The sequence below is a fragment of the Anas platyrhynchos genome, chromosome 33 (genome assembly GCF_047663525.1).
Source record: "Anas platyrhynchos isolate ZD024472 breed Pekin duck chromosome 33, IASCAAS_PekinDuck_T2T, whole genome shotgun sequence".
NCBI classification, from domain to species: Eukaryota; Metazoa; Chordata; class Aves; order Anseriformes; family Anatidae; genus Anas; species Anas platyrhynchos.
Genome location: NC_092618.1, coordinates 4332230 through 4347094, shown reverse-complemented (window position 1 = coordinate 4347094; position 14865 = coordinate 4332230). Strand labels below are relative to the sequence as shown.

The 14865-nt window shown below is 56.1% G+C and overlaps 2 protein-coding genes and 1 long non-coding RNA gene across 3 annotated transcripts in view; 2 read left to right on the top strand and 1 right to left on the bottom strand.

Annotated features, from left to right (window-relative positions):
* The window catches only part of LOC113840937 (latent-transforming growth factor beta-binding protein 4-like), a 187013-nt gene that overhangs the window by 27256 nt on the left and 144892 nt on the right, over positions 1-14865 (top strand). The gene's annotated exons all lie outside the window — the stretch shown is intronic.
* LOC140000113 (protein YIF1B-like) overlaps positions 1-14865 on the bottom strand; it is a 52990-nt gene that overhangs the window by 5036 nt on the left and 33089 nt on the right. The gene's annotated exons all lie outside the window — the stretch shown is intronic.
* On the top strand, positions 3465-4059 carry LOC140000117 (uncharacterized). The gene is made up of 2 exons (XR_011805404.1): positions 3465-3570; positions 3932-4059. It is a non-coding gene; the product is annotated as an uncharacterized lncRNA (long non-coding RNA).

Genomic DNA, 14865 nt, shown 5'->3' with positions numbered 1-14865 from the left:
ACCCCTGCATTCAGCCCCTCTCTGCAGCACTCTTTGCTTTCCTCCTTTCCAGGTAAGGCATGGAAACTGTGCAGAGACAAGGCCGTGGAATTCATCAGGGCGTATGTCAGAGGCACAGAAAAGGTAATGGCAGCCGCTTGCATCACAGCTGTGCTCCTGGCGCTGCCCTCCAGGGGTCCCACACAGCCCCAGACCCCTCAAGGCTTTGGTCCTGCTGGCCGTGGGTGTCCCCCTAATGCTCTGTTGGTGTCTTTGTGGCTGCCAGGACGACGAGGAGCAGAAGATGCTGTTCCTCAGCAAAATCTGCGATCTGTGCACATGTGTCACAGAGAGGGGTGTGCCGCTGAACTTGCATGGCTTCTGCAGCAAACATAAGCTGGTGGAGAACATCATGGTGAGAGGATGCGCAGCGGGTTGGGGAAGGGGCAAGGCCCCCCGGCACCAGCCCCCTGGGAGGCGAGGGCTGGGGCAGCGCTGGCTCTGCTGCTGCTGGGTGCCGGCGGCTCCAAGGTCTCATCCTGCTTGTGCTCTGCAGGCGCTGCTGGAAAAGGAGCCCATGGACAGCTTGCGCACAGCATTCCGGCAGAAGGCCATGGAGACTGTCGCCCTCCTCAGGTGCGTGCCCAGCCCCTGGTGGCAATGTCCTGGTGGCCCTGAAGCTGGCAGGGAGGCTGCCCGTCCCTCCCAGGGATGCCTGGCCAAGGGAGGTCCGTGTCCTCCTTCATAAGCCTCGAGGCACTGCGTCCAACAGGCTCCTCTCTCTCTCTCCTTCAGCAACACCGTGCCGACAGCACTGCATGGCAAAAAGAAGAGACTCCTGCGTGTGTGCTTCAAGAGCATCTTCTTTCTGCCTCCCGAGTCAGATGTGCCAGAGACAGGAGTGCTCTACGCCGAGGTATGTGCTGGGTGAGGTACCGGCACCCCCAGTCCTGCTGAGCTGCTGCCTTGCTTCCCCGTGCTGACACAACCAGAGACCAGTGCAGGGCCGGGGCCCAGATTTGCTTTCCCAGCCTCGCCCCTTCCCCGACCTGATCTTGTGCTGCAGGAGGTCTGCACGCAGTGGCTTTTTAGCCCCAAAGCCACCCCTGAACTCCCGAGGGGCTCAGAGCCAGCTCCTGGGGGTGAGGAGGGCCACAGAAATAATTCGATGCTCTTCTGTCCTCCCTGCAGACTATGAAAGCCATGGACACCATGCTGGAGGGCTTCGTACTCAACTGTCCCATCGCCAGTTTCAACATAGAGATGCAGAATATGTTGAAGGTTTGGCATTTCCAAAGAATTTCCAAAGAATCCTCTCAGGTCACATTTGCAGACCGCTGTCAACCCCCAGCAACTTCTCTCCTCGCAGGTGATGCTGGACTTTGCTGTCTCCAAAAACTCAGCTGTGCGTGAGAGCGCTGTGAATGTGATTGAGAGGCTGATTACTTTCATCCACTGGTATTTGGTGATCAAGGTAAGGCACAAGGAATTTTCCACCCTTTCCTGCATCCCAGAGCATCCTGCCATGCAAGGGTGCCTGCGAGGCAACCCTCAACGCACGTGAGTGCCTCAGCACTGTGAATTGAGGGTCTTCGTCCCTCCTTTGCCCCTGCTCTTCCCTCCCCAGGCCGTGCTCTCTCAGGGGCTGGCTCTGCCTCCACTAAGCCCTTTGTCTCTCCTCCCTTCCTCAAACAGATCTTAGGGAACTTTGAAAACTATGGCAACGATGAGCCCACAGATTTCAACCTGCGCATCCCCATCCTGGGCAAGCTGCTGGGCCACCTCTTGCTTTTCAGCAGTGGCGATGATTCCATGAGACACTCAGCTTTGGAAAGTCTTCATCGCATGTACACAGTCGTCAGAGAAGGAAGAGGTAAGAAGGTGTGGTAGGCAATGTCCATCTGCACACAGACATCTGCTGGTTTGTCTGCCTGTTCTCCCTGAGTATTGTGAAGGATTGTTTTTGTGCTTGGTGGAGGCTGCTCACGGAATTCTGCCAGGTTCCCTGGCCTCCTCGGCTCCTCACAGCAGCTTCCCGCAGCATTCTGGCTATCGTTTTCCGCAGAAGCTAGACGCTCACCTGCCGTCCAGGAGCAGTTCTCTGCTGCTGTCCTTCCCAACCCTCCCCAGATCACCTACCACGCTGTTTTGTGGTGTCCCCCAGTCTAAGCCATCAATCGATGAGCACTTCCCAAACGGCATCTTCCCCGAGGAGTGAACAGCAGAGCCAGCCGTGCATCACCAGGGATGGTGACGCCCTCCAGAATGCTCCCTGACTGTTTGCTCCCTGCCGTCTTAAAGGCAGGTGTCAGGGGGCTTCCTGCACATCCTGACCCCGAGCAGAAGGGGGTCTGTGACACGCTGCTACCCCCACGGCACCCAACGCCATTGCTTCTCCTCCTTCTGCATCATCCCTGAGGTCCCTCTTGCTCCCAGCACTCCTCACCTTGTGCTTTACATCCCTGCCCACCACTCTCCTCGCCGTGGGTCTGAGCCTCCCTCCTCAGCCATTCCTAGTGAAAGTGCTTTTCACCATTTGGCAAGCTTGTTGGCAAAGATGCTCTTCCCTACTGACTCTTTGGTGTTGCCCCCTGTTTAGAAAGCTCACAGACAAACGGCATGAAAAATTATGCAGAGAGACACAAGAATTTGGAGGACACAGCATACCCGTTTCCTACAACATCAACTCCGTGTGAAATTGCCAAGGTAATGAGCTCTGGCCTTGCTGGGGATCTTGTCCGCAGCGTCAGCAGGCATCTCGTGTGAGCAAAGGGGTCCAGAACCGGTGGGGCTGGCACGGCCTCACTCGCCCTGCTGAGAGGGTTCCTCTTGTCCCCAGGCTGGGGCTATGCGAAGGCTGCTCCCCTGTGTCCCGGCAGCAGCTCCAGCCCTCCTGGCCACCAGCAAGCCCTGGTTACCTGCAGGGCCAGCACTCTGGCCCCATATGCCCCATCCTCACCCCTTCCCCCGAGGGCCCTCTCTCCAGAGCTGCCCTTGCTGCTCAGCTAAGCAGCACCCTTGGGACACTCAGTGAGGCATGTCTTCGCTCCTCCTTCTTCCCACAGTGGTTTGGAGGACATCTCTTCCCTGCTGAGAGGCTGGACATCGTCCTCACAGCCCTTGAAGCTTTACAAGACTCCAGCATCCATGACAAGCAGGGGGCCTGCAGCGTGCTGGACGCAGCCTTGGAGGTCCCTGACTACTGGCTGACAGATGTAAGTGGCCTGTGGCCATGGCCCTGCCCTTGAGCTCTTCCAGGCGTTGTTCCTCTCTCCGTCCCTGCCTCCCTCCCTGCCTCCCTCGCACATCGGGGTCTCTTGGGCTCCAGAAGCCACCTGAAGCCAGCAGAGAGCAATGGAAGGGGCCAAAGTTTGAGTGGCAGCTGTGGCAATGGCTGCGGTCTGCTGGCAACACCATTCCCACTTTGTCCCCCAAGGTGCCAACAATCATGGAGCGCATCAGGAGAAACCTGGGCAGCATCCACACGGCATCGGCGCGGCAGTGCCTGGACTCCCTGCTTCTCCAGATGACCAACATGATGTCCAGGGAAGAAGTCGAGAACCTGCTGCAGTTCTCTCCGCCACGTGACAGGTCCTGGCCTTAACATCCTTGAGGGCTTGTTCCGCGTCGGGAGATGCACCTGGAGACTCTCTGCTTGCCACACCAATGGCAAAGAGCAGGACGTCCCCAAGGAGCACAGCCCTCCTTCCCACCAATGTGTTCCAGCCCTACTGGGCCAGCCAGGGCTGCAGCAGCCCAGCTGTCCAAGGCAGCCCAGAGTCCCCCTGCCCCCAGGGAACACCAGCTCAGCCCCCTCCTGCCTGCCCAGGCTGGGCCCTCAGTGCTCCCCAAGTCACAGGGGCTGCAGGACAGCCTGGGTCCTCTGGGGCTGGCCCAGTTTGTGGCCCTGCGGCTGAGGCAGCCTCACTGACAGAGTATTCTGGGCTTGCAGCACTGACCTGGCCATGTGGGAGGTGATCCTGGCCATGCCGCAGACCTTGGAGAGGGTTTTAAACATCATGATGAAAGACTTGCCGCTGCGCAACTGGTACACCGCAGACACCGAAGACACCTGCATCCGTCGCTTGGCTGTGAGTTCCCAGATGAAACCTTGCTCCCAGCAGGGCTACGTGTGCCCCTTCAGGCACACAGGCACAGCCCTGTGCCCATCTACCCCCAAACTGCCAGCTCCCGCAGGACGTACGGACACATGGTCCCTGGGGCCGGCAAGCCCCCGTAGCTCCCCGCGCCTGGTGCCTCTTTGGTGCCAGCTGGCGCTGCCCCATCCCTGCCCAAAGGTGGGAGAAGAAGAGGCTGCAGGGAGCCCTGCAGGCCCTGCCAGGCTCTCACTGCTCTTTCTTGCAGATGCTGGGCCGGAATCACATTTTTTTGGAGGACTTTGGTAACCCAGTGCACCTCCAGAGCTACCTGAGGCACTCAAGACCAGAGATGCGCTTGATGGTTCTGAAAGGGCTCTGCACCGTGTCAGAGAGCCCTGAGAAGGTGAGCGGGCCATCGTCAAGCAAAGCCATGTTGGCAGCCTGGGGCTTTGCTCTTCTGCCCTCCCGTCCCTCCCCGCTGCCAGGAAGCAAGGCAGGAGGCTGGTGCTCAGGAACCAGAGCCCTTTGCCCAGGGTGGTCTCTCACTGCCTCACGGAAGGGAAATGGTGTCTTTCCTACAGGCAAGGGAAATTCAGGTCCTGCTGCCAGACATTGTGGAGGCCCTGCAGGACACCAACACAGACGTGGTGCTGAAGGCCCTGCCTGTGCTGAGAAACGTGATGACTCATGTGGAGAGGAGGGAGGCCAGTGGCCCGGCTCTGCAGCTGGCTGAGAAGCTCCTGCCACTCTTTGACCACGTAAGTGTGCTGCGGGAGCCCGAGCCCTCAGCTGGGCCCCCTGTAACGAGGGCTGCCCTTCAGCCCGGCCCTGTGGGCAGCACTCAGGCAGGGCCTTCCCAGTCTCCTCGTCAGCCCAGGCGCTGGGGAGCTCTGCTTGGGCATGGCTGGTGCGGCTGGTGGCGAAAGTGGGGTGGCTGGCGGGCAGCCTGCGATGGCAACCGATTGCGTTGCCCTTCACGGGCACCAGGCCTTGCAGCTGCCCCTGAGCAGCTCCTCTGGGAAGGATCCAGCGCTGAAGCATCTCACAGTGCTGGGAGCTCCCTTCACATCGGCCACGCTAATGCTGAAATTCCTCCTGTCCTCCTCCCTGCCAGGCGTCCAGCCAGGTGCAGGAGCACTCCATCTGCCTCTTCCAAGCCGTGGTGGAGGCTGTGCTGTGGCAAAGGACGAAGAAAATGAAGAGGACGGTGCACAGGAGCCTTCTCCCACTCTACGTTCACATGAGAGACCAGAGTGAGAGCGTAGCAAAGGTACAGATCTCAGAGCTGAGCAGTTATGTGGGCAAGGGTGTGCTGATGCCACAGGGTTGCTCTGGGGGATCTCTGGCCGGCAGCATGAGCTGCCTCCGATGGTGGCTGTCCCGTGGCCTTGCCTTGGCCACTGAACCCAGTGCACGCTGCCCCCCACCACAGCCTCCCATAACGCGCTGGGAAAGGCTCGCAGCCCTGCCAAGAGGAGGGGACAGAGGGTCTCCTTCCCAAGGCTGTGCTGCTACCTCCCAACCTCTGCTGCTCCGCAGGCCTCTGGGGAAGCTCTCGCCGTGGCTGCAAAGTTTCTGCGACGCAAGGAGCTCAAGCGCTTGGCCCAGACAGAACAGACGTGTAGGATTGGAGAGTGCTTGGTAAGGATCCATCTTGGTTTGCTCCAGCTGGGCAAACGCGCCCGGCCAGAGCCCGCTGCCTGCAGCCGCATCCTCGCTCCCTTCCTGCCAGCACAGAGCCCCAGGGGGCTCTTCTGCAGGCCCCTCTGACCTCCCTGCCCCCAGAATGCTGGAGGAGACCCTGGAGAGGGTGTGCAAGCCCCGTGACCCTGCGTTCTCTCTCTCTCCAGCTGCAGCAGGACAGAGGCAGAGTAGAAGAATACCTGCAGCAGAGCCAGCCCTACCTGAAGGCCACTCAGACCGACTTGCGACTTGAGGCCGTCAGATTCATTGGTGAGCCCAGCTCCTGGGTCCCTCTTGGGGCAGCCTTTGGCAGCCCCAGGCACTGCCCTGTTGCCCCCAGAGCCCCCCGACTGGGCCCTTGCTCCAGGGTGCAGGAGGGGGCACAGCCTGGCTGGCCAGGCCAGGGGCTGCGCTGCTGGGAGCGTGCTGGGGAGCGGGGCTCTGATGGGGTCTCTGTGTCTAGGTCTTGCTGCGCGCTACTGCGAGGGCCAGAGCGAGGAGAAGCTGAATGAAATCCTCAGCGGTGAGTGAGGGCAGTGGGGGGTGTGCTGGGGCTGGGGGGACAGCGGCAGAGGCCCCCGTGCCTTGCCCTGCTCCAGGGAAATGCTTCGGGGCGGAGGAGCAATGCAGCCATAGGAACGAGGGAGAGGAGACGGGGTAGCCTGTGGTGTCAGGGAATGGCCTCCCAGCCTGGAGCTGGGCAGTGCCGCTGAAAGGGTTGAGTGTCCCTGAGGAAGAGTCAGGGGAAAGGGCAGTAAGGCTGACAGAAGGTGGGAGCCTGTTGTAGAGCACGCAACCAGGACGAAGAGGGAGATGAGACAGCCTACAAGCAGCTAGGAGCAGGGTCACGATTGCTAGCCCTTGCTCTCATGGGGAAGCACAATAGCGAGAGGAAAGAGTCCAGGAGATTCCTGGAGTGTGTGAATCCTCCCAAGGGATGGAGGCAGGTGGTGAGGGAACCAGCTTGTGAAGGTGCCCCACTTGACCTGTGGTGCGCAGGTGGGGAAGGACTGGTGGCTGCATTTGGGACATTGCTGAGCAGCAGCTTTCAACGGATTCCTTTGTCCCTCCTGCTCCTCCTGGCCTGGGGAAGAGTCGAGAGGGGCTGGCATGGTCTGCAGGGGATGCCTGGGGATCTCTGCAAGGAGTGGGTTTTCATCTCTGCTCTTCTTTCTTTTGCAGTCCTCCAGCCTTCAGAGAACGACCCGGAACCCATGGTCCGTTCCCTGGCAGTTCAAACCACCCTGATCCTGACGTCAAGGCATAAGGCAACGTCAGGACGGAGATTTCCACTGCCGTGTTGCCGCTAGCCCCGCAGCAGTCCTCAAAAGAGCAATATATATTTTAATAGAACTAGGTTGTTGTCTCGTTATTCCAGCAGCTCCTTCACAGTGACTCGGTGCCATGACGCTGAGCTAACTTGGAGGCCACCAAGGACGTCTTTTCCCTGGGCCCGGTGACTGCATGGCGCCTACTCAACCAGTGAAAGAGTCACAGAACCCTTGCGCTTGGAAAAGGGCCTTCAGCTCAAGTCCAAGCGTCAGCTAACACCACCAGGCCCACCACAAAACCACGGCCCTTAGCGCCAAGTCCACGCATTTCATAGAATCATAGAATCATAGAATATCCTGGGTTGGAAGGGACCCTTAAGGATCATCAAGTCCAACTCTTGACACCGCACAGGTCTACCCAAAAGTTCAGACCATGTGACTAAGTGCACAGTCCAATCTCTTCTTAAATTCAGTCAGGCTCGGTGCAGTGACCACTTCCCTGGGGAGCCTGTTCCAGTGTGCAACCACTCTCTCTGTGAAGAACCCCTTCCTGATGTCCAGCCTAAACTTCCCCTGCCTCAGCTTAACTCCGTTCCCACGGGTCCTGTCGCTGGTGTTAATGGAGAAAAGGTCTCCTGCCTCTCGACACCCCCTTACGAGGAAGTTGTAGACTGCGATGAGGTCTCCCCTCAGCCTCCTCTTCTCCAGGCTGAACAGGCCCAGTGCCCTCAGCCGTTCCTCGTACGTCTTCCCCTCCAGGCCTTTCACCATCTTCGTAGCCCTCCTCTGGACACTCTCCAACAGTTTCATGTCCTTTTTATACTGTGGTGCCCAGAACTGCACACAGTACTCGAGGGGAGGCCGCACCAGCGCAGAGTAGAGCGGGACAATCACCTCCCTTGACCTACTAGCGATGCCGTGCTTGATGCACCCCAGGACACGGTTGGCCCTCCTGGCTGCCAGGGCACACTGCCGGCTCATATTCAACTTGTTGTCTACCACGACCCCCAGATCCCTCTCTTCTAGGCTGCTCTCCAGCGTCTCGTCGCCTAGTCTGTACGTGCAGCCAGGGTTTCCCCGTCCCAGGTGCAGGACCCGGCACTTGCTCTTATTGAACTTCATGCGGTTGGTGATCGCCCAGCTCTCCAACCTATCCAGATCCCTCTGCAAGGCCTTTCCACCCTCAACAGAGTCCACAACTCCTCCAAGTTTGGTGTCATCAGCAAACTTGCTCAAAATGCCTTCTATTCCTACATCCAGATCGTTTATAAAAATATTGAAAAGTACCGGCCCTAAAATGGAGCCTTGAGGGACCCCACTGGTGACCGCCCGCCAGCCTGACGCAGCGCCATTCACCATAACCCTTTGGGCCCTGCCCGTTAGCCAATTGCTCACCCATCGTATGATGTTTTTATTTAGCTGTATGGTGGACATTTTGTCCAGTAGGATCCTATGGGAAACCGTGTCAAAAGCCTTGCTGAAGTCCAAAAAAATCACATCAGCTCCTTTCCCTTGGTCCACCATACGGGTGATCTTATCATAAAAGGAAATCAGGTTAGTTAGGCAGGACCTACCCTTCACAAACCCATGCTGGCTGGGACCAATGACTGCATTGTCCCCCAGGTGCGCCTCAATACGTTCGAGAACCATCTTCTCCATGATTTTACCAGGCACTGATGTGAGACTGACAGGCCTGTAATTGTTAGGGTCTTCTTTCTGACCCTTCTTGAAAATCGGCACAACATTTGCCAGCTTCCAGTCTACCGGGACCTCTCCAGACTCCCAGGATCGTTGAAAAATAATTGAGAGAGGTTCCGCGATGACGTCCGCCAGCTCCTTCAGCACCCGGGGATGAATCCCATCCGGACCCATGGACTTGTAGGGATCCAGGTGGAGTAGCAGATCCCGCACACGTTCAGGGTCGGTTGGGAGTTTGTCATCCCCACCGTCCCGGTCCTCCAGCTCGGGGCACCCTGGGTCCCGAAGCCCATCATCGGCATTGAAGACAGAGGCAAAGAAGGCGTTAAGCGTCTCTGCTTTGCCTATGTCATCGTCTGTGAGAAGACCTTCCCTATCAAGGAGCGGCCCTATGTATTCTTTAGTTCTCCTTTTTCCATTCACATATCTAAAAAAACCCTTTTTATTTTCTCTCACAGACACAGCCAGCTTCAACTCTAGGTGTGCTTTAGCCACACGAATTTTCTTCCTACAGACACGAACAGCATCCCTGTATTCTTTCCATGTCACCTGGCCCTCCTTCCAGTAGCGAAACACTCTCTGTTTCCGCCTAATCTCCATTAGAATGTTCCTGGTCAGCCACGCCGGCCTCCTGCCACGCCTGCCTGACTTGTGATATTTAGGAATTGCCTGATCTTGTGCTTCTAGGAGGCATCGCTTAAAGAGTGACCAGCACTGGTGGACATCAAGGCCTTCAAGAGCAGCTTCCCAGGGGACCTTGCTGACTAGTTCCCCGAGCAGCCTGAAGTCCGCCTTCCCCATATCTAGGGATGAGGTTTTGGTGGCACTTTTCCTTCTGTCACCGTAAATTTTGAACTCAACCACTTCATGGTCGCTATGACCGAGGCGGCCACCAATCACCACATCTCCCACCAGACCCTCTCTGTTTTCTAGCAACAGGTCTAGGAGGGCACCTTTCCTAGTTGGCTCCGTTAACACCTGCACCAAGAAGTGCAAGGAGCTATTAAAGGAGCTATTTCTTTAATAGCTCCAGGCCTGGGACTCCAGCAGTGCCCTGGGCAGCCGGTTCCACCCTTTGCATGAAGAAATTCTTCCTGACATCCCATCCTGTGAGTCCACCTGTGGTAGGTGCGCCCAGGTAGAAGAACTGCTCAGCCTCCTGGCAGAGCTTCGGGAGGAGGTGGGCAGGCTGAGGAGCACCAGGGAGTCGGAGAAGGTTGAACTGTACTGTGCCAGCCCTGGGACAGATGCGTCAGGCAGACACAGCAGAGGAAATGGAGGATCCCCTACCCTCTGGCCATCAGGCAGAAGGAGTGCATCTCAGTGACGAAGGGATGGAAGTTTAGATCTGCTCGGGGCAGCAGGCGAACCCCTCCTTGCCTACCTCACCTTCCTTTCAGGTGCCCTGAAACAACAGACTCTGGAAGTAATGGACACACAAACGATGATGTGCATGAAGGTCCATCCAGGTTGGAGGGGTTTTCTAGGGCAAGTCAGCCTTCCCCAGTATCACGACCACCTCCATCAAGAAGAAGAGAAGGGTTACTGTCATAAGTGACTCCCTTCTGAGCAGAACAGAGGGCCGCATATGCCGGCCTGACCCAACCCATGGAGAAGTCTGCTGCCTCCCAGGAGATCAGGGTAAAAGGTGTTTCTGGAAAGCTCACTTGCCCCGTAAGGCCCTCTGAGCATCATCCATTATTGTTCTGTCCTGACAGAATCTTCTAAGTGGCACACCAAAATGGGAGGGAGTGTGCGCTAGCGAGATCCTTCGGCCTGCTCCATGCCACGCTGGGTACACTGGAGCACATTTGGAATGTTTCTGCACCGATGCACCCAGCATGAGGGACAAGCAGGAGGAGCTGGAAGCTTCAGCTCCATCCCAGAACAAGCGAGACTTGGTGTGCTGTGATGGACGGGTATGGGCTCTTCAGGAAGGATAGGCAGGGCAGGCGAGGCAAGGGGCTGGCACAAGGACGTGGCCGAGAGCTTCTGGGTAAGGATTAAGGGAGAAAGCAATCACTTGGATGTTGCAGTGGGTGTTTGCGATACCAATGAATTATTCGCTAAGCAACTAAGAGAGACCTCTCTTAGCTCAACTGCCCTTGTCCTGATGGGGGACTTCAACTTGCCAGACGTTAACTGGGAAGACCACACAGCTGATACAAGCAGGTCCAGGAGATTCCTCACACACCTTGATGACAACTCCTTGGTACAGCTACTGAGGGAGACAACAAGGAAAGGTGCCATCCTAGACCTGTTGCTTGTGTTATAAATGGCTCAGTCTTCAAAATAGGATTATAATCAAAGTTTACAATTTATTAAAGGAATAGAGGTAAGCAAACAGCGCTGGGTGCGCCGGGAGTCTCTGCTCCACCAGGACGCACACCAGTTACATCAAGCAGCTGATTTTTATGCTCCTAGGCTGATACATATTCATTACTACTTCTAAAAAAAATGGGTTATTATAATTAGCTTCCGGGATCCAAACCCTCCTACTGGAGCATGCGCATCAGTCTCTGGTGGTCCCCCTGGGGGTCTCTGGGGGTCTTTCATGCTGAAGGCTCGTAGTCTTCCTCTCAGTTTTTTTTCTTGTCCTTCCCCTTTGTACTCCTTGGCAGCATGTCAAAAGCTTACACAGCGTTCCCTGCAAGTTTTGTCTTCTAGCCATCCTTCAGCTTCTTTCTTCTCCTTAATCTCCTGGCCGCCTGGCCAGATATCAGGGGCTTGCATAGTGTCCCATTCAGAAGTCATAACAGTTACTAGTTGTTAGCAGTTGTTCTGAAACCCCCAGACATCAGAGACTTCAAAGAAAGAACATACAAACACAAATAGCTCTCTATTGACACTTCACATTTAAAAATCTTTGGCGATTGGAGGAAAACTGCCAGTACGCCTGCTTTTGGCAGGGGGGTTGGACCCGATGATCTCTTGAGGTCCCTTCCAACCCCTCCAATTCTGTGAACTCTGGACACGGGGAGGGCAGAGTTCAGGCTGCTCAGGGAACTAGTTCGGAAGATCCCCTGAGAAGCTGTTTTGGAAGGTATCGGGGTCCATCTTTTTAAGCACGACCTCCTAAGAGCACAGGAGCAGGCGATTCCAAAATATTGGAAGTCAAGCAGGCGGGGCAGGAGGCCAGCTTGGCTGAGCAGGGATCTTCTTCTAGAGCTTAAGTGCAAAAAGAAAGCGTGTGGCCACTGGAAGCGAGGTCGTGTGACATGGCAGGGCTACAGAGGTGCTGTTTGCCTCTGTAGGGAGAAAATTGGTGCAGGCAAAGCTCAGGGGTGACGCTGGCTAGTAGTGTGGGCGACAACGCAGATATATACATTAATATGTGTATTGAAGATGTGAACTGCTAAAGGAGGGCTAGAGGAAACATTGGTCCGTTACTTGCTGAGGATGGTCACCTCACAAACACAGACATAGGCGAAGCAGAGCCATTTAATGTCTCTTCTGCCTCTGTCTTCAAGAGCAATGATGGGCTCTGGGACCCAAGGGGCCCAGAGTTGGGGGGCCATGAGTGCGGTAACAAAAACCTCCTAGCCAAACCCACACTGGATGCATATGAGTCTACGGGGCCTGAGGGGATTCATTCCAGGGTTCTCAGAGGGCCGACTAATGTCCTTGTGAGACCTCTCTCAATTATTTTTCAATGGTCTTGGGAGCCCAGAGAGGTCCAAGTTGACTGTAGGCTGGCAATCATTGTGACAGGTTTCAAGAAGGGCAAGAAAGAAGAGCCCAATAATTACAGACCCGCCAGTCTCTCTTCAGAGCCTAGTAAAAATACGGAGAAACTCTTCTGGGCATTACTGAAGAACACCGGAAAGACAATGCAGTCCTTGATCACAGCCCACCCAGGTTCATGAGGGGAAAGTCCTGTTTAACAAACTTAATTTCCTTTTATGACAACATCACCCGTCTAGTTGAGCAAGGGATGCCAGGTTTTGGATTTCCATCAAGTTTTCAGTACTGTTTCTCTCAGTATCCTTCTGGACAAAATGTCCATTGTACGGCTAGATAAATACATGCGGTTTAGGGTGAAAAGTTGGCTGATGGGTTGGGCTCAAGGGGTTACAGAAATGGGGTTGCATCAGGCTGTTGACCAGTCCCTAGTGGGGTTCCCCAGGGTTCCACTTAGGGCCAGCAGAAGAGGCTGGAGAGCAGCCTTGCAGAAAGGGATCTGGGGGTTTTGGTCGACAGCAAGTTGAATACGTGTCAGAAAAATAAAGTGTGTGGCCACTGGAAGCGAGGTCGTGTGACATGGCAGGGCTACAGAGGTGCTGTTTGCCTCTGTTGGGAGAAAATTCCACCACACACCAGCCACAGGACTCATCCCACCAGGTTTCACTTATGCCGATGATGTCGTAGCTGTGGGACAGGGCCAAGACTTCTGGCTCATCCATTTGATTCCTCATAGTGCCTGCGTTTGTGTAGAAGCACTTCAAATGCGCCTCCCTACACACTGCGCCTTGTGGAGCTGACCGCAGGACCTCACTAGCACACCGTCCCTCTGATTCTAGCGCACCATCCCTCAGCTTATCAGCGGTGTGTCTGGTTTTATCCCCTTCCTCCTTCGACTCTAGTTTAAAGCCCTATCTATCAGCCCTGCCAAGTCCTGAGCAAAAATCCTTACCCCTCTCTGAGAGAGTGTGGTGGTTTTACTTGGGTGGGCAGCCGAGCTTCACCCCTCCTCAAAGAGGAACGGGGAGAAAATACGATGAAAAGGGCTCAAGGGTTGAGATAAGGACGAGGAGATGGCACAGTAATTATCGTGACGGACAAAACAGACTCAGCATAGGGAGATGGTAAGATTTATTGCTTATTACTAACAAGCTAGAGAAGTGAGAAACAAAGGAGAGAAGCCAAAAGCACCTTCTCCCCCGTCTACCCTCTTCCACCTCCTCCCCCCGAGCAGTGCAGGGGAACGAAGGAACGGGGGTTATGGTCAGTCTATAGTGCTTCTTCTCTGCCGCTCCTTCTCGGTCACTCTCGCCCCCTGTGCTGTGGGATCCCTCCCACGGGATGCAGTCCTTGATGAACTGATCTGGCGTGGGCTTCCCACAGGCAGCAGCTCTTCCAGAACTGCTCCAGATATGGGTCCGTAGCACGGGGTCCATCCCTCAGGAGCAGACTGCTCCAACCTGGGTCCCCCATGGGCAGCAGCTCCTGCCAGACCCCCTGCTCCTGCGTGGGCTCCTCTCCACGGGCTACAGGTCCGACCCAGAATCTGCTCCGGCAGGGGTCTTCCACAGGCCGCAGCCTCCATCGGTGCAGGGCCACCTGCTCCACCGTGGTCTCCTCCACGCGCTGCAGCGTGGAACCCTGCTCCACCGTGGTACTCCATGAGGCTGCAGGGAGACAACCTGCTTCACCAGGGTCCTCACCACAGGCCGCAGGGGACTTCTGCTCCGGCGCGTGGAGCACCTCTCCCCCTCCTTCTTCACTGACCTTGGCGCCTGCAAGGCCGTTCCTCACTCCTCTCACTCTCCCAGCTGCTGTGTGGCGCAGCGTTTTTTTTCCCTGTCTTAAATATGCTTTCACAGAGGCGCAAATCGTGGGACCAGCAGGGCTAGGGAGGTGATCGTCCCCCTGTACTCGGCTCTGGTGAGGCCGCACCTTGAGTACTGTGTTCAGTTTTGGGTCCCTCGCTACAAGAAGGACATGGAGGTGCTTGAGCAGGTCCAGAGAAGGGCGACGAAGCTGGTGAGGGGCCTGGAGAACAAGTCCTACGAGGAGCGGCTGAGGGAGCTGGGCTTGTTCAGCCTGGAGAAGAGGAGGCTCAGGGGCGACCTTATCGCTCTCTACAGATACCTTAAAGGAGGCTGTAGTGAGGTGGGGGTTGGCCTGTTCTCCCACGTGCCTGATGACAGGATGAGGAGGAATGGGCTAAAGTTGCGCCAGGGGAGTTTTAGGTTGGATCTTAGGAAGAACTTCTTTACCGAAAGGGTTGTTAGGCACTGGAACAGGCTGCCCAGGGAAGTGGTGGAGTCACCATCCCTGGAAGTCTTTAAAAGACGTTTAGATGTAGAGCTTAGGGATATGGTTTAGTGGGGACTGTTGGCGTTAGGTCAGAGGTTGGACTCGATGATCTTGAGGTCTCTTCCAACCTAGAAATTCTGTGATTCTGTGATTCT